The sequence below is a fragment of the Coturnix japonica genome, chromosome 2 (assembly GCF_054131305.1).
Source record: "Coturnix japonica strain WE chromosome 2, WE-NBRP24, whole genome shotgun sequence".
In the NCBI taxonomy this organism is placed as follows: Eukaryota; Metazoa; Chordata; class Aves; order Galliformes; family Phasianidae; genus Coturnix; species Coturnix japonica.
In genome coordinates this window covers 71,163,154-71,181,717 of record NC_140664.1, presented here as the reverse complement: position 1 = coordinate 71,181,717, position 18,564 = coordinate 71,163,154, and the positions used below count along the sequence as shown (strand labels likewise).

General features: G+C 43.9%; 1 protein-coding gene across 1 annotated transcript in view; it reads right to left on the bottom strand.

Moving 5' to 3' along the window:
• The window catches only part of JARID2 (jumonji and AT-rich interaction domain containing 2), a 196,909-nt gene that overhangs the window by 158,059 nt on the left and 20,286 nt on the right, over nt 1–18,564 (bottom strand). The window lies entirely within an intron of this gene.

The window sequence follows — 18,564 nt, the reverse complement described above, 5'->3', positions numbered from 1 at the left end:
CCTGGTGTGCATCAAAACCAGTGTCTGAAAGCAAGTTTTGTCAGAACTTGTAAACTGATGGAAGGGTTCGCTGACTCACACTGACTGCTGCCAAAAATGCCTTTCCCATAAAGCTGCCTTCAAGGTGGTATGCACAGAAAAACAAAACTGGCAGCGTACAGACAGAAATGAAATTATGCCCTTTGTTTCTTTACAGTACACAAAGAAACCCTGAGGATGGATCGGTTGGGCTTCACGCTTTTCTTTTGTTTCTTTTTTAAAGTATACACTAAATTTGAGGTCTCGTTCTTCCTGAAAGGCTCCGTGGAGTCCCAGAATGGCAGTCACTCATATGGAAGGAACGCTGCACAAACTAGAAGAGAGGCATTTATTCATTCTCTGTAGCTATTTGCCCCTTTCTTCATCTCCACCAGTGACTGATGAGTGCATCACAGCACAACTGCCTCAGAAGATTCCACATCCCTCCTGCTATCACAAAATGGTCTGAATACACTTCAAGTTCCTCCCACAGTTTTCTGAAGCAATACTGATGGAGAATTGGTTTGACCTGATGTCCAGGGGGCGTTTTTGTGGCTGCTCATGTGCTGTTTCCTAGAGGGGAAAAAAATGGCGGGGGAGGAAAGGATGGAATCCAGAAATGACTCCCCTAACATCAGGTATTAGGAAGAACAAAATCAAAATGTATCTTCCTATTTCCCACAGTGTAAAGAACACATTTAATTGCCACCTACTACACAGCCATAAACTATGTGTGCAGATCACAAGCTCCAGTTTTCCTAAGCAATTCACAGCGTTCTTAAAATAAAAGGTTTCCTGGACTTCAAAAGGAAATCTGCGAAAATTCACAAGCAACAGGGGACAACCACAGAGGAGAACTATGAATACTGTTAGAACTGGCATTACAGATAAATTTCCTTATCAGGCAATAGAACAGGTGTCTTAAAAGCTAGAAGAAAAGAACAGAAAATTACTAATGCTCTGTACGCTCTGAATCTCCCAGCTTGCCCTGATAGTAAGAAGAGAAACTATATATGAGGCTTAAGCCTTCCTGCAGGAAAGGGAAATCAATCATTCTGGCTGAAGGATGCCTGAAAAGTGGTAGCAGAAAATTTCAACTCTTAAAGGTATTAAGTAATGGTGTGATTCACCTGCTGTTGAAACCACCACCGAGACCGAGTTTAATATGTGCTGGATCAAAGCCTGGGAAAGGTAGCATCATGTGCGTGCTCTCTTCCCACTGCCAACTCCCAAAAGCCTACCCGAGGTGCTCTGTGGAGAGGATGGAACACGCAGAGCCCTTCCAGGAACAGCGTCTCCAGCCAAACACATAGGCATGGACTGTGATCAGATAATCACCACTTTAAGAATCTACACACAGGAGTGGTTTGGTGTAAACAGGGTGGCTCTTGTTCTATGTAGCACATGACAGTTTCTTATTTAGGACCATCACAGCAGTGCATTGGGTGTAATAAGAATTTTAGCTGTCTGTGTCAGCTCAGACAATGCTGCCAAATGCAGCTGTAGATGATGCTTTTAATTCAAACCCAGTTTCTCCCTCCAGTCCTTTTACTTCCAGCTGTCACGTAGCATCGCGCCATCGCTTTATTGAAAGCGGGCGTAGGAAAGACTTCTGGGGTGCCACCTGAGGATTGTTGTGTGTAATGAAAGACTGACTGCAAAAAGGCCCTTTCGTGCTGTTCTGATACTGCATTGCTTCCAGCTCTGCTCGGACTTGGGATCAGCCCCCGTTATTTGCAGAGATATCTGGGGGTTACATGGTAGCTAAAAGCACAGGGTTTTCCCCAGGATGTTGGCCAGGTGGCTGGGATCCCACTGAGGTTCCTGCAGCACCCCATGGCCTGCCCTGCCCTCCTTCACCAGCTGTGTGACAGCAGGGCCTCCATGAACCTAGCCTTGCTTAGGAAGAGAAAGGATGTGCACCAGAGAAGCCTTGTCCTGGGAAGAATAAGGGGAATCCTGGTGATCCTTGATCCTCAGGAGCCTGTGCTTCACTGAGTTTTGCTTCCCATTTCCTTCAGCCTTTCCGAAGTCTGCTACTAACTTGCCATGATTTTGCATGAAGCTCTAAGGTCTTTCCCCCTCATCCCCAGCCTCGTCTTCCTGGTGCTCACGTCTCATGCTTTGCATATTGCATTGCAGAACAGAGAGATACAGAGCAAAAGAGGTACAAATGTGCAAAGCTAAATTATATATATTTAAGCCATCATGTGCCTACTCGAAAATCTTGTGCTACACACAGCTTCCCATTTTGTAAGAAAGGCCTGGCGATATTTGGTCTGCTTGAATAAATATTTATTAATCTCAATATAAAAGATCAGACACCAAATTTATACGAGCTGAGCCCCATTTAGGCAGAAGCCAATAATAGCTGCTTTCAGACTTTGCAGCGTTGGAGTTTGCCAAATGGAAGTGACAAGTCTGGACCACGAAGAAAAATGAAGCCATTTGGTAAGTTATATGCTGCGTAATAAACAGTCTGTCAGTTTGCTTCTAATCCCCCTTCCTCCACAAGGTTTTTTTTCCCCCTTCTTCCTGATGCACACTGCAGAGCATGTGCGCATTAGAAATTAAACAGAAGCTACTTACAGCTCTGAGGACCACACACCATGGACAACTTAGACAGGTCATTGTTACCTAAACAGAACTTGTTTTTTGTTTGCATTGTACATTTCATTTCGTGTTTTGACAGCTGATTTTGAAAAGAGGATGTTACTTTTCTTGGAGCTTTTAATTATTTGTGAAGAAAAGAGTAAAAAAGAAGAAATTCTACAACAATAGCACAGAAGTAAGGCCCTGAAATTTGTCATTTCTTCCCATGACATCTGTGGGTAGTCCTGTTCATAATGCCTTTGTTCGGTGCTGATTTACCTCAGTTCGAGACAGGACGCTATTCAAGGCCTGTTCTAGGAACTATGGAGGAAGTAGAAGGAGGATGCATCTATTTGCTAGCTGCCACGATATCGCCACTTATGATTAATGCACATAAAAGAGCAGAACGTGTTTCCTCCATCTATCTCCACCTCAGTCCCTTTTGGTACACATTGAAAAGGGTGGGGATAGAAACTCTGCCATGACAGATTAGCTCCTTGCAACACCACCTGCCAACCACACAAGGAAGGAAAACACCTTACCCATACACGACTCCGCACCCCAGCTTTGCACACACTACAAAGCGAGCAGCAGCTGGCTCTGCCTGATCCCAGGCACACAGTGGGTTGTGCTGACGATGGGTCACCACTGATGGAAGCCTGTAAGTGGGACTGCAGACTGCTGGACAAGCAGATCCCACAGGAAAAACCCAATACCAAGAAACACGTCTGGGAAATATTCTTGCCTTACCTGCAGATGACCCCAGGCAAGCTGCTCTGTGTGCTGATCTTGTTTACAGAAGCAAGATCAGACTCCCTCCTGCCTGACAAGATTTATGGGAGGAGGAACCAAAGATCCCCAAAGAGCTTTTCATGGGAGACACTGCAAGGCTTCAAAACATTAATCACTCCGAATGTAGAGTGGGCAGAAACAGTTTAGTCCAAAACACCAAACTGGAGTTCCAAGCAAATTCCTACTGACACTCAGTCCTCTGACCAGCAGGCTGCAAGGCCTTACACTGGTGGAGGCAGAAGCCCAGATTACCTCACCCTGATAACTTGCTCCGGTGGTGGAAGTCTGTTCCTGTACCCTTCCTGCAGGCCCCTCAGCCTGGCCTGCCGCTTGACAGCACCTACAGTGTGACACAGGTTCAGCTGATGACAGCTGCAGACAAAATTAACCTGGGAAAACTTTGACTGAGCCTGGGTCAGTCTGTTAGTACCCACCCTAATACAAGTCCTCCACTCTTCACCTTTCTCCTGACACTTTTGTTGGCCGAATGGGCTTGGATCAGCTTAAAACAACGGTGAAGCTGTTTTATTTTTCTTGCAGTTGCTGATTCCAGGAGCTTATCAACAAAACAAGCCTGCTCTAATTGGCAACATCCCAGTTCACTAATTTTCTTGAGTAGCATGTTATCAGCACAAGATGTACTTTCTGGATATATATATAAAAAAAAAGCCCTTACAGCATCTACAAGAAAAGGAAGTTCCCAACTAGCTAAGTCAGTCCTGCAACCTGACTGCAGCCTCTACCCGTGTCTATAGCTAGGTCATGACATGGAGATGCTGTCAGACAGACTTTACAGCTAGCTGCTCTCAGGCTCAAGGCACATCAGCTCAATGGATGTCTCTGCCTACTTCCATTTGCTGCCATCAAACGTACCCCTTAGTACAAAATACCCACAAAACAACAGGGTGAACTTAAATTATCCTTCAGACTTTGGACAAGCATTCTTTGTAATACAAATCGCCCCTTGTTTAACATGAAATGCATCAACTGCTTTACCAGCCCTATAGCGTGTTATAGTCTGTACTATGCACCTCTCACCTTTGCCCCTAGTAACACCTACGGCCTATTACCAATACAGACAGCAGCCTCAGAGCTCGCTTTCACTCTCCTGGCTCACTCAGGATCTTGCTATTACACCTTGTCCTTTAAGTTACAAGACTGCCGGTGAAAAGGAGCTGGTGGCTCTGGGAAGGAAAACTGAATTAAATCACGTTTCGTGTGCACGCCCACGTTCACATCCCCACGTCACAGGAACCCGGAGGTTTTGCTTTGACGTGCTCTCCTGTGAGTTGGTGACATGCCCACTGCTTCTCAGGAGGGCTCTGATGTCTTTCAAATGAAATGCAAAGGGATGATTTATTGCAAGCAGAGAGGCTGTATTTGTCTAAGGGTGCGGTTAGACAATGTAATTGAGCAAGCTTGTTGCTCTGATGGACTTGTCCCACTCCTTTCCCATCCTCACTCCTCCCTTTTTGCTTTTCCTTTTAATTTAAGTTTCTAACAAATTAGCAAACCGATTTATATTTGCCATACAAACAGATGAAGAACTGAGCTGTAGCAGGCAGTACAGGAGAAACCTGCAACTGGAAGCTGAGGAAGAAGGAGGAGGAAGCAGGACATGCCACTTAAAGCAGAAGCGAGCTACCAGACTGGTTCAGATCATAACATTTTGCTTCAGGATTGTGTATTCCATATTCTGGTTGGGTTTAATATCTTAATATATGGGTGCTGTTCATCTCATTTCCATTTGCAGTCCCAATTACTAGTTCTCTGGAGTTAATAATGCAGTACTTACACCAGAAGGCTGTCCTGCTTTAGGTATATATTTTATTTCCTGATCTAAGCTACTACAAGGGCAGCAATAGGTTCACAACATTCATCAGCTCCTACTCCGTAAGAAGTACAAGATCCATGACAGAAACTGCAGCACCCATTTGCAACAAAGCAGGAAAACCAGAACCCTATAAAAACCAAGGGTGGTTCCTTCAGCATTCTCCTGACTTGCCTTGTCTGCTAGTCTTGCTGGTCAGGCCACAGCCCAACCAGACAGCCACAGAGGAGCCACCATCTTGGCATCTCAGTTGCTCGTTCCCAAGTGCCACAAAGTAGGGGAGAGAGTGAATTACTGAACAGACTTTAAATCCTCTCCATGTTAGGAGCTGGAAATCGGGGCCAAAAAGCTACTAAGAGTAGGATGACAGAAGCAGTCCCATGTACCTAAGAAACCAAAGCTTGTATGTCAGCCTGGAGTGCTGGATGCCCCACGGCTCTGGGGCCTTGCTGCACTGAACTTGCACTGCGTGAGCAGTATGCAAAAAAAATGTCTGACAGGAGCCCTTGTCAAATCTGAAAATAAACATGCTTTAATGTTTAAAATGCATTCCAGATCACCAGCACTGCCCCAAGTAGCGACTCCGTAGCTCTCTTCGTCCCTGCCAAGAGAGTTCAACCATTTGGATGGAGTCAGCCCTGAAATCCAATGGAGAGAAAGAAAAAAAGAGAGAGAGAGAGAGAGAAACGAAGTCATGCCTGGGAGCACAAGAGGTGGAAATTAATGTGAAACAAAGGAGCCCAAACCAGGCAGCAAGTTATAAACACCAAATATTGAAATTCCAAGGGTGACCTGCAAATTTCACAGTTAATACGACGCAGATCCCTTTTCTGCTGTTGGGTTAAAAGTGCACAGCCCTCTCCTAGGCAAGTCTCCAAGGAATTTTAAAGCCAGAATGAAAATACTAATTAAAATATACTAAAAACTGAATGAGGAAGCATGTGAGATGACTCTGGAGCACTGTGAGGAAAAGACCAGGCAGTCCAGCAGCCCACGGGTGCTCCCCTGCCGAAATACACACCATGAGCAGAGAGGCCTGAGCTCCGCATTAACTGAGTCCTAAGGAGAGCCGGCAGCTGGCCAAAGACCCACACATTCCTACGGCCTTGCATCCCATCTGCTGCCACAGTGTCCCGGCGCTTGGAGAGTCTGAGAGCAGCTCTCCATCTCCAGCACTTGGCATTGGCAGCACAGTCATCCTCCTCTGGAATTACAGGAAGGCCGTATCTTAGCAGCTGGGATTATTTTTTTCTGTTTGTTTGGTTGGTTTTGTTTGTTTGTTTGCCTTTTTTTTTTTTAACAAGAAAAAAGATATTTAGTTTTTAGCCAACAAAATCCCTCATGAGGTTAACGAAAAGTGTAAACTGAATTCCGCATTAAATTATCCTCTGTATGCCAAAGCCACAACATCTATTACTCTTTAAAAAGAAACAGTCCAGAGTTTACACGTACATATATGTTCAGAAGAGAGTATTTTATAAACCCCACAAAAACATTTACACAAAATAACTCGATTTAGGCCAGCAGAGTAAATCTCTCACATACAAAATGTCAGCCAATTAAGCTTTTAGCAGAGCACCAGGGAGACTGATTTTAGAAAGCTAAGCAGGTTTCTCAGTCTAGGAATGCCTGAAATCTGTTTATTCTCAATCAACAATGACTTTCTGCCTTTTGCCAATTACTAAAGTAGTGGGGGGAAATGGATTTACTCTCTGCTTTTACAGATCAGTTGGCTTAGCAAAATTTAAACTCGCACACAGATGCCTCGACTCCTCTTATTAATGTGAGCAGACAACAAGAAACAGAATTGCTCTGGCTTCCCCTCTGTCCTTAATCTGCTCGTACTTGCTGGCTAACTGGAAATACTTGTCCTCCCATGGCATCTGCCCGCCCCTACTAACCTGGCCTCCTCCCACAAGGGAGAAGAGCCATATCCTTGTTTCCAGGCCTGGCACATACCACAAAATGTGGTTCCTTGAGGGTGCTGCGAGGCCCTAACAGTGCCCTGCTGTCTGGGAAGGCCGTCTCCTCTACTACATCTTGCCCTTCTCTTCCCCCGCTCCCAGCTTCCTCCCAGCCCCAGGTGGGATGTCCCACCTCCTCTCCTCTGCTGGTCCTGACACTTACCAGATGGCTCCATATGCCAAAGTAATTGATTCATCTGGCCCACGTCATCCGGGACGTTAGAACCTTTCTCCTTTCTGCAACAGCAAAACTACCAAATCATCACATTTGCGACAGCAGCCGCAGTCGGTCTCCCAGCCCTGTGCTCAGCTGCTTCCGCACACACACATCTGGCAGAATACCAGCCCTTCTCCAAGCAGTTTCATCGCCCAATGACCCCACACCTTCCATGAAGCCCAGAAATGCCACGTACTGGTGCAGAGGTTGGGACAGTCCATTTACAGATGAACCTGGAGCGCTTCACTTACTCACTTGCACTTCACAGGCATCTTGTACTCGTTATATTCTTCTTGTCTGTGTTTCTTTCTAGACTGAAGGTTTGAACGTAACCTTATATTGGAATGATTCCCAAACAAATTTCCATTTCCCCGAGGACAGGTTTTTTTCATGGCAAGTAGTGGAAATTTGCAACAGTTTATTAAAAAGAGGCAGCTTTACCTCTGGCCAATATCATGTATTATCCAGATGTCATCAGAGGTCCTGGAAAGTAGCTTATACCTAAAATGCCTGGAGGCTCTATAGCACATACGATGCTTAACAAACATTCCAAAACACACTAGCTTACTTAACTTTCACACAATAACATTTCTTGAATTAGTAATTTTAAAAGCAATGACAATTTAAAGATACTTTACCTTCTCAGAACAATATAACGCATTTAGAAAACCCATGTAAGTACCAACAGCAAACAAACGGATGGGCACAAACAATTCTTCCCTTAGCTTATCAAAATACCACAGAGATGACAGAGTTTTAACAGCTACAATCCTGTCTTGTGTTTGTTTTGCACTTCAGTTGCTACAGATATCCTACCCTGGGAGCATTTTTTGACTGGCAACATCCCCTAAGACTCCCTAGACCCACAGCAGAAAAACACCAGCAACAGAAGGTATCTATCACCTGCAAGCAAAATGCATTAAGCAAATTCTGGTTATCATTACCCTCCTCAACAAGCACTGGCAGAGGAGAAAAAACAAAGCCTCTCAACATGTTCTTCACGCATAACACAGAGTACTGCCATGACACTACAGTAGTGCTGCTGAAACAACAAGAGTGCAAAAAAACAAGAACAAAAAAAATATATCTAAAATCCATTTATATGTAATTTTTTTCTAATTTATTTACATAAAACCCATGACATTATCTCATAATAAGAAGCCAAGGGTCTAAACCCACAGTCCCAACACAAGAGAAGGCAAACTGTCAGCCTGAACTTGAAGGGGATGTCCAAGGAGTGTCAGAACAGTGTGCTTTGTCCTTACATCTCTGCTCCATGCCCGGGATACATCAGGTTGTGGGAACCAAGAGGGTGCTTGCAGCAGCATAGGGATTTGCATGACAGAAGCAAATGTCTGAGGGAAAGCCAGGATCAACAGGAGGATAAGTGGTATTTATATTAAAGTCAACTGAGAAGATCGTGAGGGACTAAGAGTACTGAGTACAGTTACTGAAACTAGGCATTTTTCCATTTAAACTACCCAGCAGCACGAAGACAGTTCATCCTATGGAAATTCTTCAGCATTTATGATATGCTGTAAAAAGCAATGGGGAAATCCAGTCAGTCATCTGTCAATCCTCCCACTGTGAGAACATCACAGGTATACAGGCTCCAAGGTAGGTTAAAAAAGTACCGTAAGAAAAATTCCTTCACTTGATGAATGAAGACGCTTTTCACTACGCCCCATCTCAGGGGAGATGCTACATTTGCCTATAAATACCTCAGGGTGGAGAAGAAGATCTCATGAGGAAACGGCAGTATATTTCTATAACAGGGTTTGCGAACCGGATGCGACCATTTTTACAAACCTCAAACGAAATACCACAGTGTTCTAATCTGCTCTTTCACTGCAGATAACCTCAGACTGAATGCAACTGAATGCTTGACTCAGTCAAGCAACTGAATGCTTGACTCACTGCTGCCCCAGCTGCTGCTTGCGGATCTTCCCCCTTTCCTTCCCACCTCTGAGGAACCTTTGAGCTTTGTCTTCCAAAACAACGGGAGGTAGGCGGCGACAGCAGCCACGTGGTTATTCACATCAATCACGTAAACATGGTATGGAAGCAAAGAGGATTGGATCGATGGTCGCCCTTTAGGGAGAGAAACCTCATATTTCAAAACACCAAGTAATTGCTCGGTTAAATCTCCCACTACAGTTGAGTTAGACATCCGAAATTTCAGGAAAGGAAATCCAAAATAATGCATTTAGAAGGGGCAGATGAAGGTATTGTTCTCTTTCTTACTATAAAGCCCTTACGCTGCATGTAAGGGAGATGCCTGAACGTCGTTTTGGACAAGCACAGGGAAGTCAGAGTTTGTGTTTAGAGACTCTAATCTAATTTCACGCCTTCCTCTTGCTCTCACTGCCCTGTCTTAAAAATTCATGTTTTATTAGATTCATGAAACAGCCATAGCTCATAATGAGATAAGTCAGCTGATACCGTCGATGTGGTGTTTTGTACCAGACACTAATGCTAATTGTATAAGCCTTCCGCCGCACTTTGTTTGCTGAGCCCACGTGCTTAAACCTCTTGCCGTATTACCGCAAACAGTTCATTAGCAGCAAGTTTACGGGCCTGGGTGGCATTAACCTTTCCTCAAAACGTCCCAAGCTGAGATCGAGGACCTTGTGCTGCTAATTGCAGGAGGCAGGGCTGGGCTCCCGGGCGGTTATGTGATCCCGGGGCGGCCGTGCTGCCAACGCCAGCCGCCAGACCCTGCTTCCGTAAAGGGACCTCCACTGGCTCCTCCATCCCTGCCGCCAGCCCATAAATTTCCTTCCAAACCTGGAAGGGAGAAGGGGGCGAAATGAGCTATCTGTGTTTTTAAACGTTGTCATTAGTCTCCTGCCTGCAAGCAGTTAAAAACAGCCACGTGCTGCATGTGAGCCGTTGGTGTGGTTTATGGCTCTGCGCAGGCCAAGCGCAGCCAGTGCCTCTGCAAACGGGGTTTTCACATCCAGGCATCCTGGTTCAATTACAAATGATGCAAGGTATGCACAGACCTCGGCTTCAATACAATACACCACACAGGCTCGGCAGACTGGGAATAAACTCGCGTTGCAGGCACCAAGTACGCTACAGTAATTTAAATTTAAGAGAAACATCAGGTTCGTGTTTTGTCTTCAAATTGCTCTGCGCAAGCAAAAAAGAGACAGCAGATGGGAAATATGTGCAGAGTGAGAGGCTGATAAAACATACTCACTGTCCAGCTCTGCACAACAAACTCAGAGCATGTTTAAACAACAAAAAGACAGATCCAAATAAGAAACAAAAAGCATTCCTGACCACAGAATTGCTTTCAGAGAGCAGAAAGGAGAAACGTGAGCAACAACAAAAAGACACAAATAACCCACAAGCTGCATTTCAGAGCAAGGCTTCACTGATCTACGGTGTGGTTTCGCTAATGTGAAGAATGCTCAAAAAATTATGCACAAAACCAGAAGCAGCAATTACTCTTGAGCTTTCCAGATGATTAGAGCAATCCCCGTGGAAGCCAGCGGTGAGAAACACACAGATTTCAATCCACCTTGAAGATATTAAACTAGAACAAATTTTGCCATATATACTTTCTGCCAGCCTGAACAGGAATAAGCACGTGAGGAACAGAAAGTAAAGTACGAGGTGCATCCGAGCAACAGAATGCAGGCTTTGTTAGGAGCGGGCAGCGGGGGAATTCAGCTTGCTGATACTAAAAGAGAAGTATTTTAATCTCTTTCACAAGCATAACCAGGGGAATAAAATGAAAACCATGACGGACCAATTGACAGTTTGTTACTGGGAACAATGCTTTTTGTTTTCTGAAGTTTGCTTTCTCGGATCTTCTAAGTAAACAGCAACACTTCAGAGATCTGAAAGGCAACAAAGCTGTTTAAAATTAATTTCAGTTCAAGTTGTTGCAGCAAAGGAAGAAAACCCATCTTCTCATACTCAGCCATTTGCTTCAAGGGATGCTTCACAGAAACACTTTCTTCCTAGAACAACCTCCAGCTCATAGGAGCTCGTCTACAGAGCCTGTCGTGCCTGAATTTAACAGCAGTTCTGTCATTTTCCTGCTTTAAACCCAGGAATGACCTCAGAAGGACAGACATACTACCCTCACAGCGCACATTTCAAGCAACTACATCCAGCTTTTTCATTGTGCACACACAACTACTTTGTCTTGCACAATGAAAACACAAGCAAACAAATAAACAGAATGCGATCCAACTGGAAAGATTTTTTTTGATGAGAGGAAGACTTTGCTAACCAACTATTAAGAGAATGCCAAACTGTCTAAAACAGTTCTACTATAATAAATTTAAATGGTAACTTAAGAAAAAAATATATATATAAATGCACTTCACTAGCCCATTTAAAGGATTTTGGCACACCAACTCTGCAATGATTCACCTAATACCAGCCCAGCTGCACTTGTTCTCCCAATAGGGCTGTCAAACATCCTATATACTCTCAAGGGATGCACTCATAATCGAAAACACGTGATAACGTGCTAGCTCAGCAAACACCAGTCCCATGGGACAGTGGTACAAGAACACTTACAGTCCCAACAGTTCCCTCAGCCTCACCCACAAGACACAGGCAATGTCCCTAGGCCCACCGCATCCAGGAGGAATACAGAGTAGTAATACAACATGCCCCCACAGCTTGTACCTGCACTAAGGGGTTGATAACCAAGCCTCCATCTCAGTAGAATAAATCAGCAGAGCGCAAATCCTTTCAGTCATGCTTCAAATGCAGCAGAGATGACCCATTTTGGTGCAGAGTTGATATCAATACAAACCTCCAAAACAATCTGTCCTGAAATGCACTGGTGTGTCTGCATTCCCTTACAAAACATTCGCTCTTGCTTTCCTTGACAAACAACAAGATAATCATAAATTGCAAGACTATAATAGTTCAGCAGGGGGAAGCTGTTTCCTTTATATATGAAGTTGTAGAAACTGAGGTAGACAGAAGCACAGACCAATGCTACACCAAGGATAAGCCACCTGATGCAAAGCAGCAGGAACAACGCTAGGATACAGTCAAAAAGGTATGATTTAATTCTGCAGGATTAGGGCTCCCTGACTCACCCTGATCAATGCCAACAGACTGATTAGCTTTTGCACTTTGGCTGCTGATTTACGTAGGTTGTAAAAGGAAGTCTTGAGCTCATGATGCAAAACTGACCTTGCCAGAGTATTCTGGAGACACATCATTCATGTTGAGAAGGCACAACATTCTGTAGGGCTCAAAACTTACAGGGTGCTTTCCAAACAAAAGAGCATTGGAAAGTATTCCTTTACAGAATATAAGAAGAGACAAAAAAACAGAAGTGATAGTATGGCTGCCTAATTATTTATCTATTTCCTTATTTACTTTACTTTTCACTTTTTAATTACCTAACAGATCTCTTTAATATATAAAGATTTCACAGGGACCCATTGGTATTTTGGTATAAAAGACACAATAATGGTTAGCTGGCCACCTCATGTTCCTCTACCACCCTCATCATTAAACCACGGAACAAAACCTTTTACAGAGTTGAACCTAAAGATCACTAAATATACCTTTAGTCTTTAATTTAAGAGCAAACAAAGTGCATAGAACTAGCAAAAAATAGCAATACAGTTGGTCACTTGACAGATGCGCAACCAATACACACCATCTTTCTGTCGCCACTTCTTTTTGACTGTAACACCTTCATTTAGCTGCCAAAGTAGGAAGAAAAGCAAAAGTTGTGCTCGTTTTAGGAGGTTGGAAGGAATTAATTCTCTGTATGCTACAAATTAGAGGCCTCCATTAGAAAATGCATAGGGTTTCAGTCTCTTAAATCTATCCGCTATTTGCTTGAAGAGCACTATGGATTACATTTACAGGGTATGACATTGTACAAGGTTTTGTCCAAGACTGCTCTATACTCAAACTTAAGTCTACATTTCACTGTTTAGGCAGAAAAAAAAAAGCAAATGAACAATGTGTAGATTTTATTTTTTCTTTTTTTCCTTAAATCCAACTGCTACAAGGAAGCAGATCTCAGAGAAAGCAAAGTCCCAAGCTGTTATCAATTTTGCAAGCATTAAGTCAACCCAAACAGCACACACCAAACGTCAATATAACTGCTCTCATGAGTTCAGTTGACTCGTGACAATTTTCAGTGGCTCTCACCACTTTCATTCAATGATACAAAGGAAAACCTTATCCAAAGGAGACCACAACATGTTTTAAGGCATTCATCAGATCCGCCAAGCGAGGCACGTATGTAGCCATCTCCTTCCATGGATACAAGGGGTGACAGGCTAACTTTTCTCAATACACAATCAGAAGAAAACCTCTACAGATGACAGTCCAGTCCAGCCTGGGGCACCTCCAGACTGGCCCAACCCAAGAGTCCCACGGTCAGAGAGAGGAGGGGTAAGGTCAGCAGGGCCCAGCTACTGCTTCAGCTCATCCCATCTGAAGAGCCATGCAGTCACTGCTGGGCAGTAACCTGAGTGAGCAGGGAACTGGGTTAGAGGGGCAGCCCCAGGGCTGGAAGGTTGCACAAGTTATTTCTGGCAGTTGTGCCCAAGGGAAATTAAAGATTCAGTCACACTTCCCTGCGAGACTTGGAAAGGACAAGCAGATCAAATGCCGCTTCAGATTCGAGGGGGAAAATTGCTCCTGCCTTGATGTGACACAAAACCAAGTAAACAGGTTTTCGCTACCTATGACACACTGTGCGCCTCACCATACGGTAGGTAGGTGATACTCTCCAGTCAGCTGCTCTTCTCTCAATTGCACAACCAGGCAAGAGTCTCCAGCTCTATTTGGAAACATCCAGGCCTCTTATTTGTTTGATACATGATCAGGCCCAACCTCAGCCCCATCTGTCTGCTACAGGCAAAATGAAGTTCAGCATCCCTACCACAGGAAGTCACAGATAATACAGCACACGCTCTTACATCTTCCACTTAACGAGACATTAATTGATAACATACTCTCAACTACGTACAAGGAATTTCTGACTGCTTGTAGAAACAACACGGTTGGATTCTGCCTGAACAACCTGCCCTCTTGTCTGAAGAACAGGACTCAGTCCAGCCTAAAGCTGTCCAAAGAAACAAACATCCTCAAATTTACAACATTTTAAAGCCATTTTCTGGCCATAATCACGTCCAGCTTCACTCCGTGCACTATCCAACATTCCCTGAAGCTGCTCGTGGAGCAGGAATGGGCTGACTGTAAAGCTGTGTGTGACTCACACCACATAACACACAGGCACCTCTTTTAGGCTACACAGCATTTCTTGCACACATTCCAGCTGCAGAACCTCTGCAAAGTGAGAACGAAATGTTGCGCAGCTGTAAGAAGCAAGCTGAGGAGAACTGGAGAAACAAAACTTATAACTAAAAAAGCTGGCCAAGAGGATAGGATTTACATCCTGTGGAAAGAGGGATGGGCAACTCAGATGAAAATAAACCTTCCACAATTTAGGTTTTAGAGCAGATCATCTTGAGGGAGATCACACAGCATGTGCAGAACAAATAAGAGGATCAGGCCTAGCCAGCATGGGTTCATTAAAGCCAGGTCCAGGCCTGGACAAGTACACTCTCTGCTAGGTAACAAACTGGATGACTCCTGTGTAATTAGCAATTGGATGAGAGAGAATGGCCTTGAGTTGCACCAGGGGAAATTCTGGTTGAAGGTTAGGAAATAGTTCTGAGAGGGTTCAGGTGCTGAAACAAGCTGCCCACAGAAGTGGTAGAGTCACAACCACTGGAAGCCTTCAAGAAACGTTTAAATGTTGTAATAATGGACATGGTTGAATAGGCAGTATTGGTGGTGGTGGGTGAATTGTTGAACTAGATCATCTTAGAGGTCTTTTCCAACCTTAGTGATCCTATCATTCAGTATATTATATAAAGCTCACAAAAGTGGTTCACTCAAATCTTTACAAGGCCGTGCAAACATTTCCAGTTTCTAAAGAAATGAAGCCAGTTGAGTTTCCCCCTGGTGGTCTGCGTGTCGTCATCACAATGTTTGTACAGCCTTAGAGCTCAAATATGTTTTATATGTCTTTGGAGGACGAATGCACATATATTTATGAGCTACAGTGATTGCTTTTTCGTGAGCAGTGCACAGACATGTGCAAAACAGAGGTTCCCAGGACTGTAATCTCATCTCCAACTAGAAAGCTGAAAGAGGGAGGCAGGAAACCAAACTAACACAAAATAGTACTGACACGTTTTATTAGGAAGGGGTGTGTACAAATTAAATAATACCACAACAGAACAGCTTCAGCAAATGCTCTCTGCTACAGCTGATTCTCAGACAGCAGCATTTTATGATTTAACCATCTACATTTACTAAGTGTCCTCCACCTGAAAAGATCTTACTATGTATTTTTTTTTCCTGTAGGCTTATACATCTCAGCTGCCCCTTCCATCTCATCTCATCTCACTCACCCTCCCTCCCCCAGACACTGTCGCAGCACTGCCTACATATTAGCTGGCACATGGGGCTGGGAGAAAAGAATCCCATGTGAAGGAATGTACAGAGGTCCATTAAAATTCAGTTGCCTGTACCCACCAGAGGAAGATCTCGCCTTACAGCTGAAATTTGAACAGATGCAAGACCAAGGGCAACTCCAAGATCAACATTTACATTTCCTTTCTAGCTCAGACCAGGTCCAAGCCCATTCAACTTCTGCTGACTACTGCAAATGTTGTTTGTTTTCAATCTTGTTTCTGTACCTGGTTTATTTACAGGTATCTTTTGGTTTCTCCCCAGAGCAGAGCAGAAACAAGCAGATCATTTCCTGCAGCAATCACAATTTAACCTAAGATCAAGGAGTCTCCAGTTTACCTTCATACCTGATAGCCTCTTGAGGCAAGTTTCCCTCCTTTAGATTACGCCTTCCTCTCCTACTTAAATACCTTTGAGCTGGACAAATATGCACTGGGAAGTGCTTAAGAACACTCCAATGTCTCTCCCTTCTACCACTAGCTTAAAGGAACTGAAAAGGAGGAGCAAATTTCTCACTCAGAAGTTTTGAGTGATTGTCACCACCACAGCCACTGGCAGCGAGGGTTTGGGAATGGGCTGTATGCAGTAAGATGATTTCTTTCCCTCTGATCCCAAAAGACACAATAAATAAGGTTTTAAACTCACATACACACATGTTTCAAATTAAAATGCTAAAAACGTTCATTTCCCCCTGTATTTTCAGCTGTCTATAAACAGCTCCTCTATTTATATAGTCCTAAAAGCAGCAGAGCATCTTAGCTGTAAGACCAGACAAATGCTGAACTCACGCCCACAAGTTCAGAAGCAAAGTCAGATGTCAGATAGCGAAGACCCAGACACACGGCAGCCCACATCCTTCAGACCACATAATTTCTATTAAATTTATTTTACCACGTTATTAGTAAGCTCCACGTGTAAGTGCAAAATCTCTCCAGCACAGACAGCCCTTTTTGCTAAACAACCCCTATTGCAAGTGGGGAGGCCGACAGGTCATCAACTTCACCTGCTCAGCCCTACGGGCTACAGGAGGATGCAGAAGAGCCGCTGCAAGGAAACTCACTTCTCAGCCTGGCCCTGCTCTACTAGCTTAATGCAAACAGATTTACAGAAAAAGCTATGTTACCACAGTTGCTTCTGAGCCAACATTTACTCTGGCAGGCTATCATCAGAGCTATTGAAGTTTCTCTCTCGCTCTTTATCCTACTGAAGTGTTATAATAGGAGCAATAATACATTTATGTTCACTTTATTCTTCCTTAGCACACAGTTCAAAATTCCATAAATGACACTGAAGCAGGCAGCAGAGGTGTTTTGGCTGAACTGCTTAGATCCTTCAGGCACTCAACCCGTGCTCTGCAGGTCAGAGCAGAGACTAATCCTGCCACTTGTTACCAGCTATTGACATTTTGATTAAACAGCGCTGTCTATGGGATAGATCCTCCTCCCCCAAAATATTTACACATTACACACTGGGAGAGATGGAAGCCACTGTAAAATAGCAGTGCACCATAATGTATCAGCCACAGGGCTAAGGATTCCCCCTAAGCCTCTCCTGAAAGTCTGGAGATGCATTTTTACACTGCAGTTGTATAAGACAATTTCTGTGAAGGGCTGAGGGCAAGAGATAGGATGAAGAGGAGAGAAGGAAAGACACAGCATATTCTTTTTAAAAATCAAATGATTATTTAACAGAGTAACACATCTGTTTACACAGCCCTGAACTAAAAGTGCATGCAGCACTTGTTACAATCTATTCTTGTCACCATGTGTGAGATGGCCACTTTGAGGCCAAGCAGTCTCATATCACTGGGATCCCCTTCTCCCATATCAGCAGCTACCTCCAGGTCTATGCTGCTCAGTTGAAAGATGCTGTGCAATCACTTTAACCTACACAAGCCAATTATACAAGTGGCTGATGAGTGATGCTAACCAAGAGCACTGAACCATGCCCTGGCAAGCCAGTTAACAACAGCATCCACCAGCTCACAGAAAAATGACTTCCAGATTAAAACCTATATGGAAATCACTGCTGAGATGTAGAATAAGTTGCCTGCTTATCCAAGCAAACATTCTACTTTCCAGTGCCTAAGAACAACACTTCTATCTTTTCCAAACTTCTGCATGGGCTCTGCCACTTCCATCTTTCCATTTCTTAACTTTCCTCTTCTCTATCTCCCCTGTCACTTTTGTGTAAGTGGTCAAATGCTGTATATCACAACTCTGGCTTGAAAAAGCAGGTACTGGATTAAAGAAGCAAGACCAACTAGCTTAATCAGGCTTTATGAGCCCTATTCCTGAATTTTTATCTCTATTAAAGGAGAGCAAAAGTAGTACATCCAGACTCAGAACACAGCTTCATCAGCAACATGGAAGCCAGGTTTACCAGCAATCCAGAACCCTCCGCATCAAAATGTACAGGTACAAAAAGACTCTAATGATTTTCTTGTAGCTCAGCTGGCAAATCAAACCATTTCCCCAACAACAGTCCTAAAACTTGGAATTCTTCAGCATTCAAAAATGCATTAATCAAAAACAAACCCTGCTCTTTGGCCTCTCTTCTGGGTGGGAAAACACTACAGTGGTACGTTTTAAGCAATGGGCAGGGAGCTGTGTCCAAACCCAGGTGCAGAATTAAAATTAACCTTTCTAGCAGAGCGTATT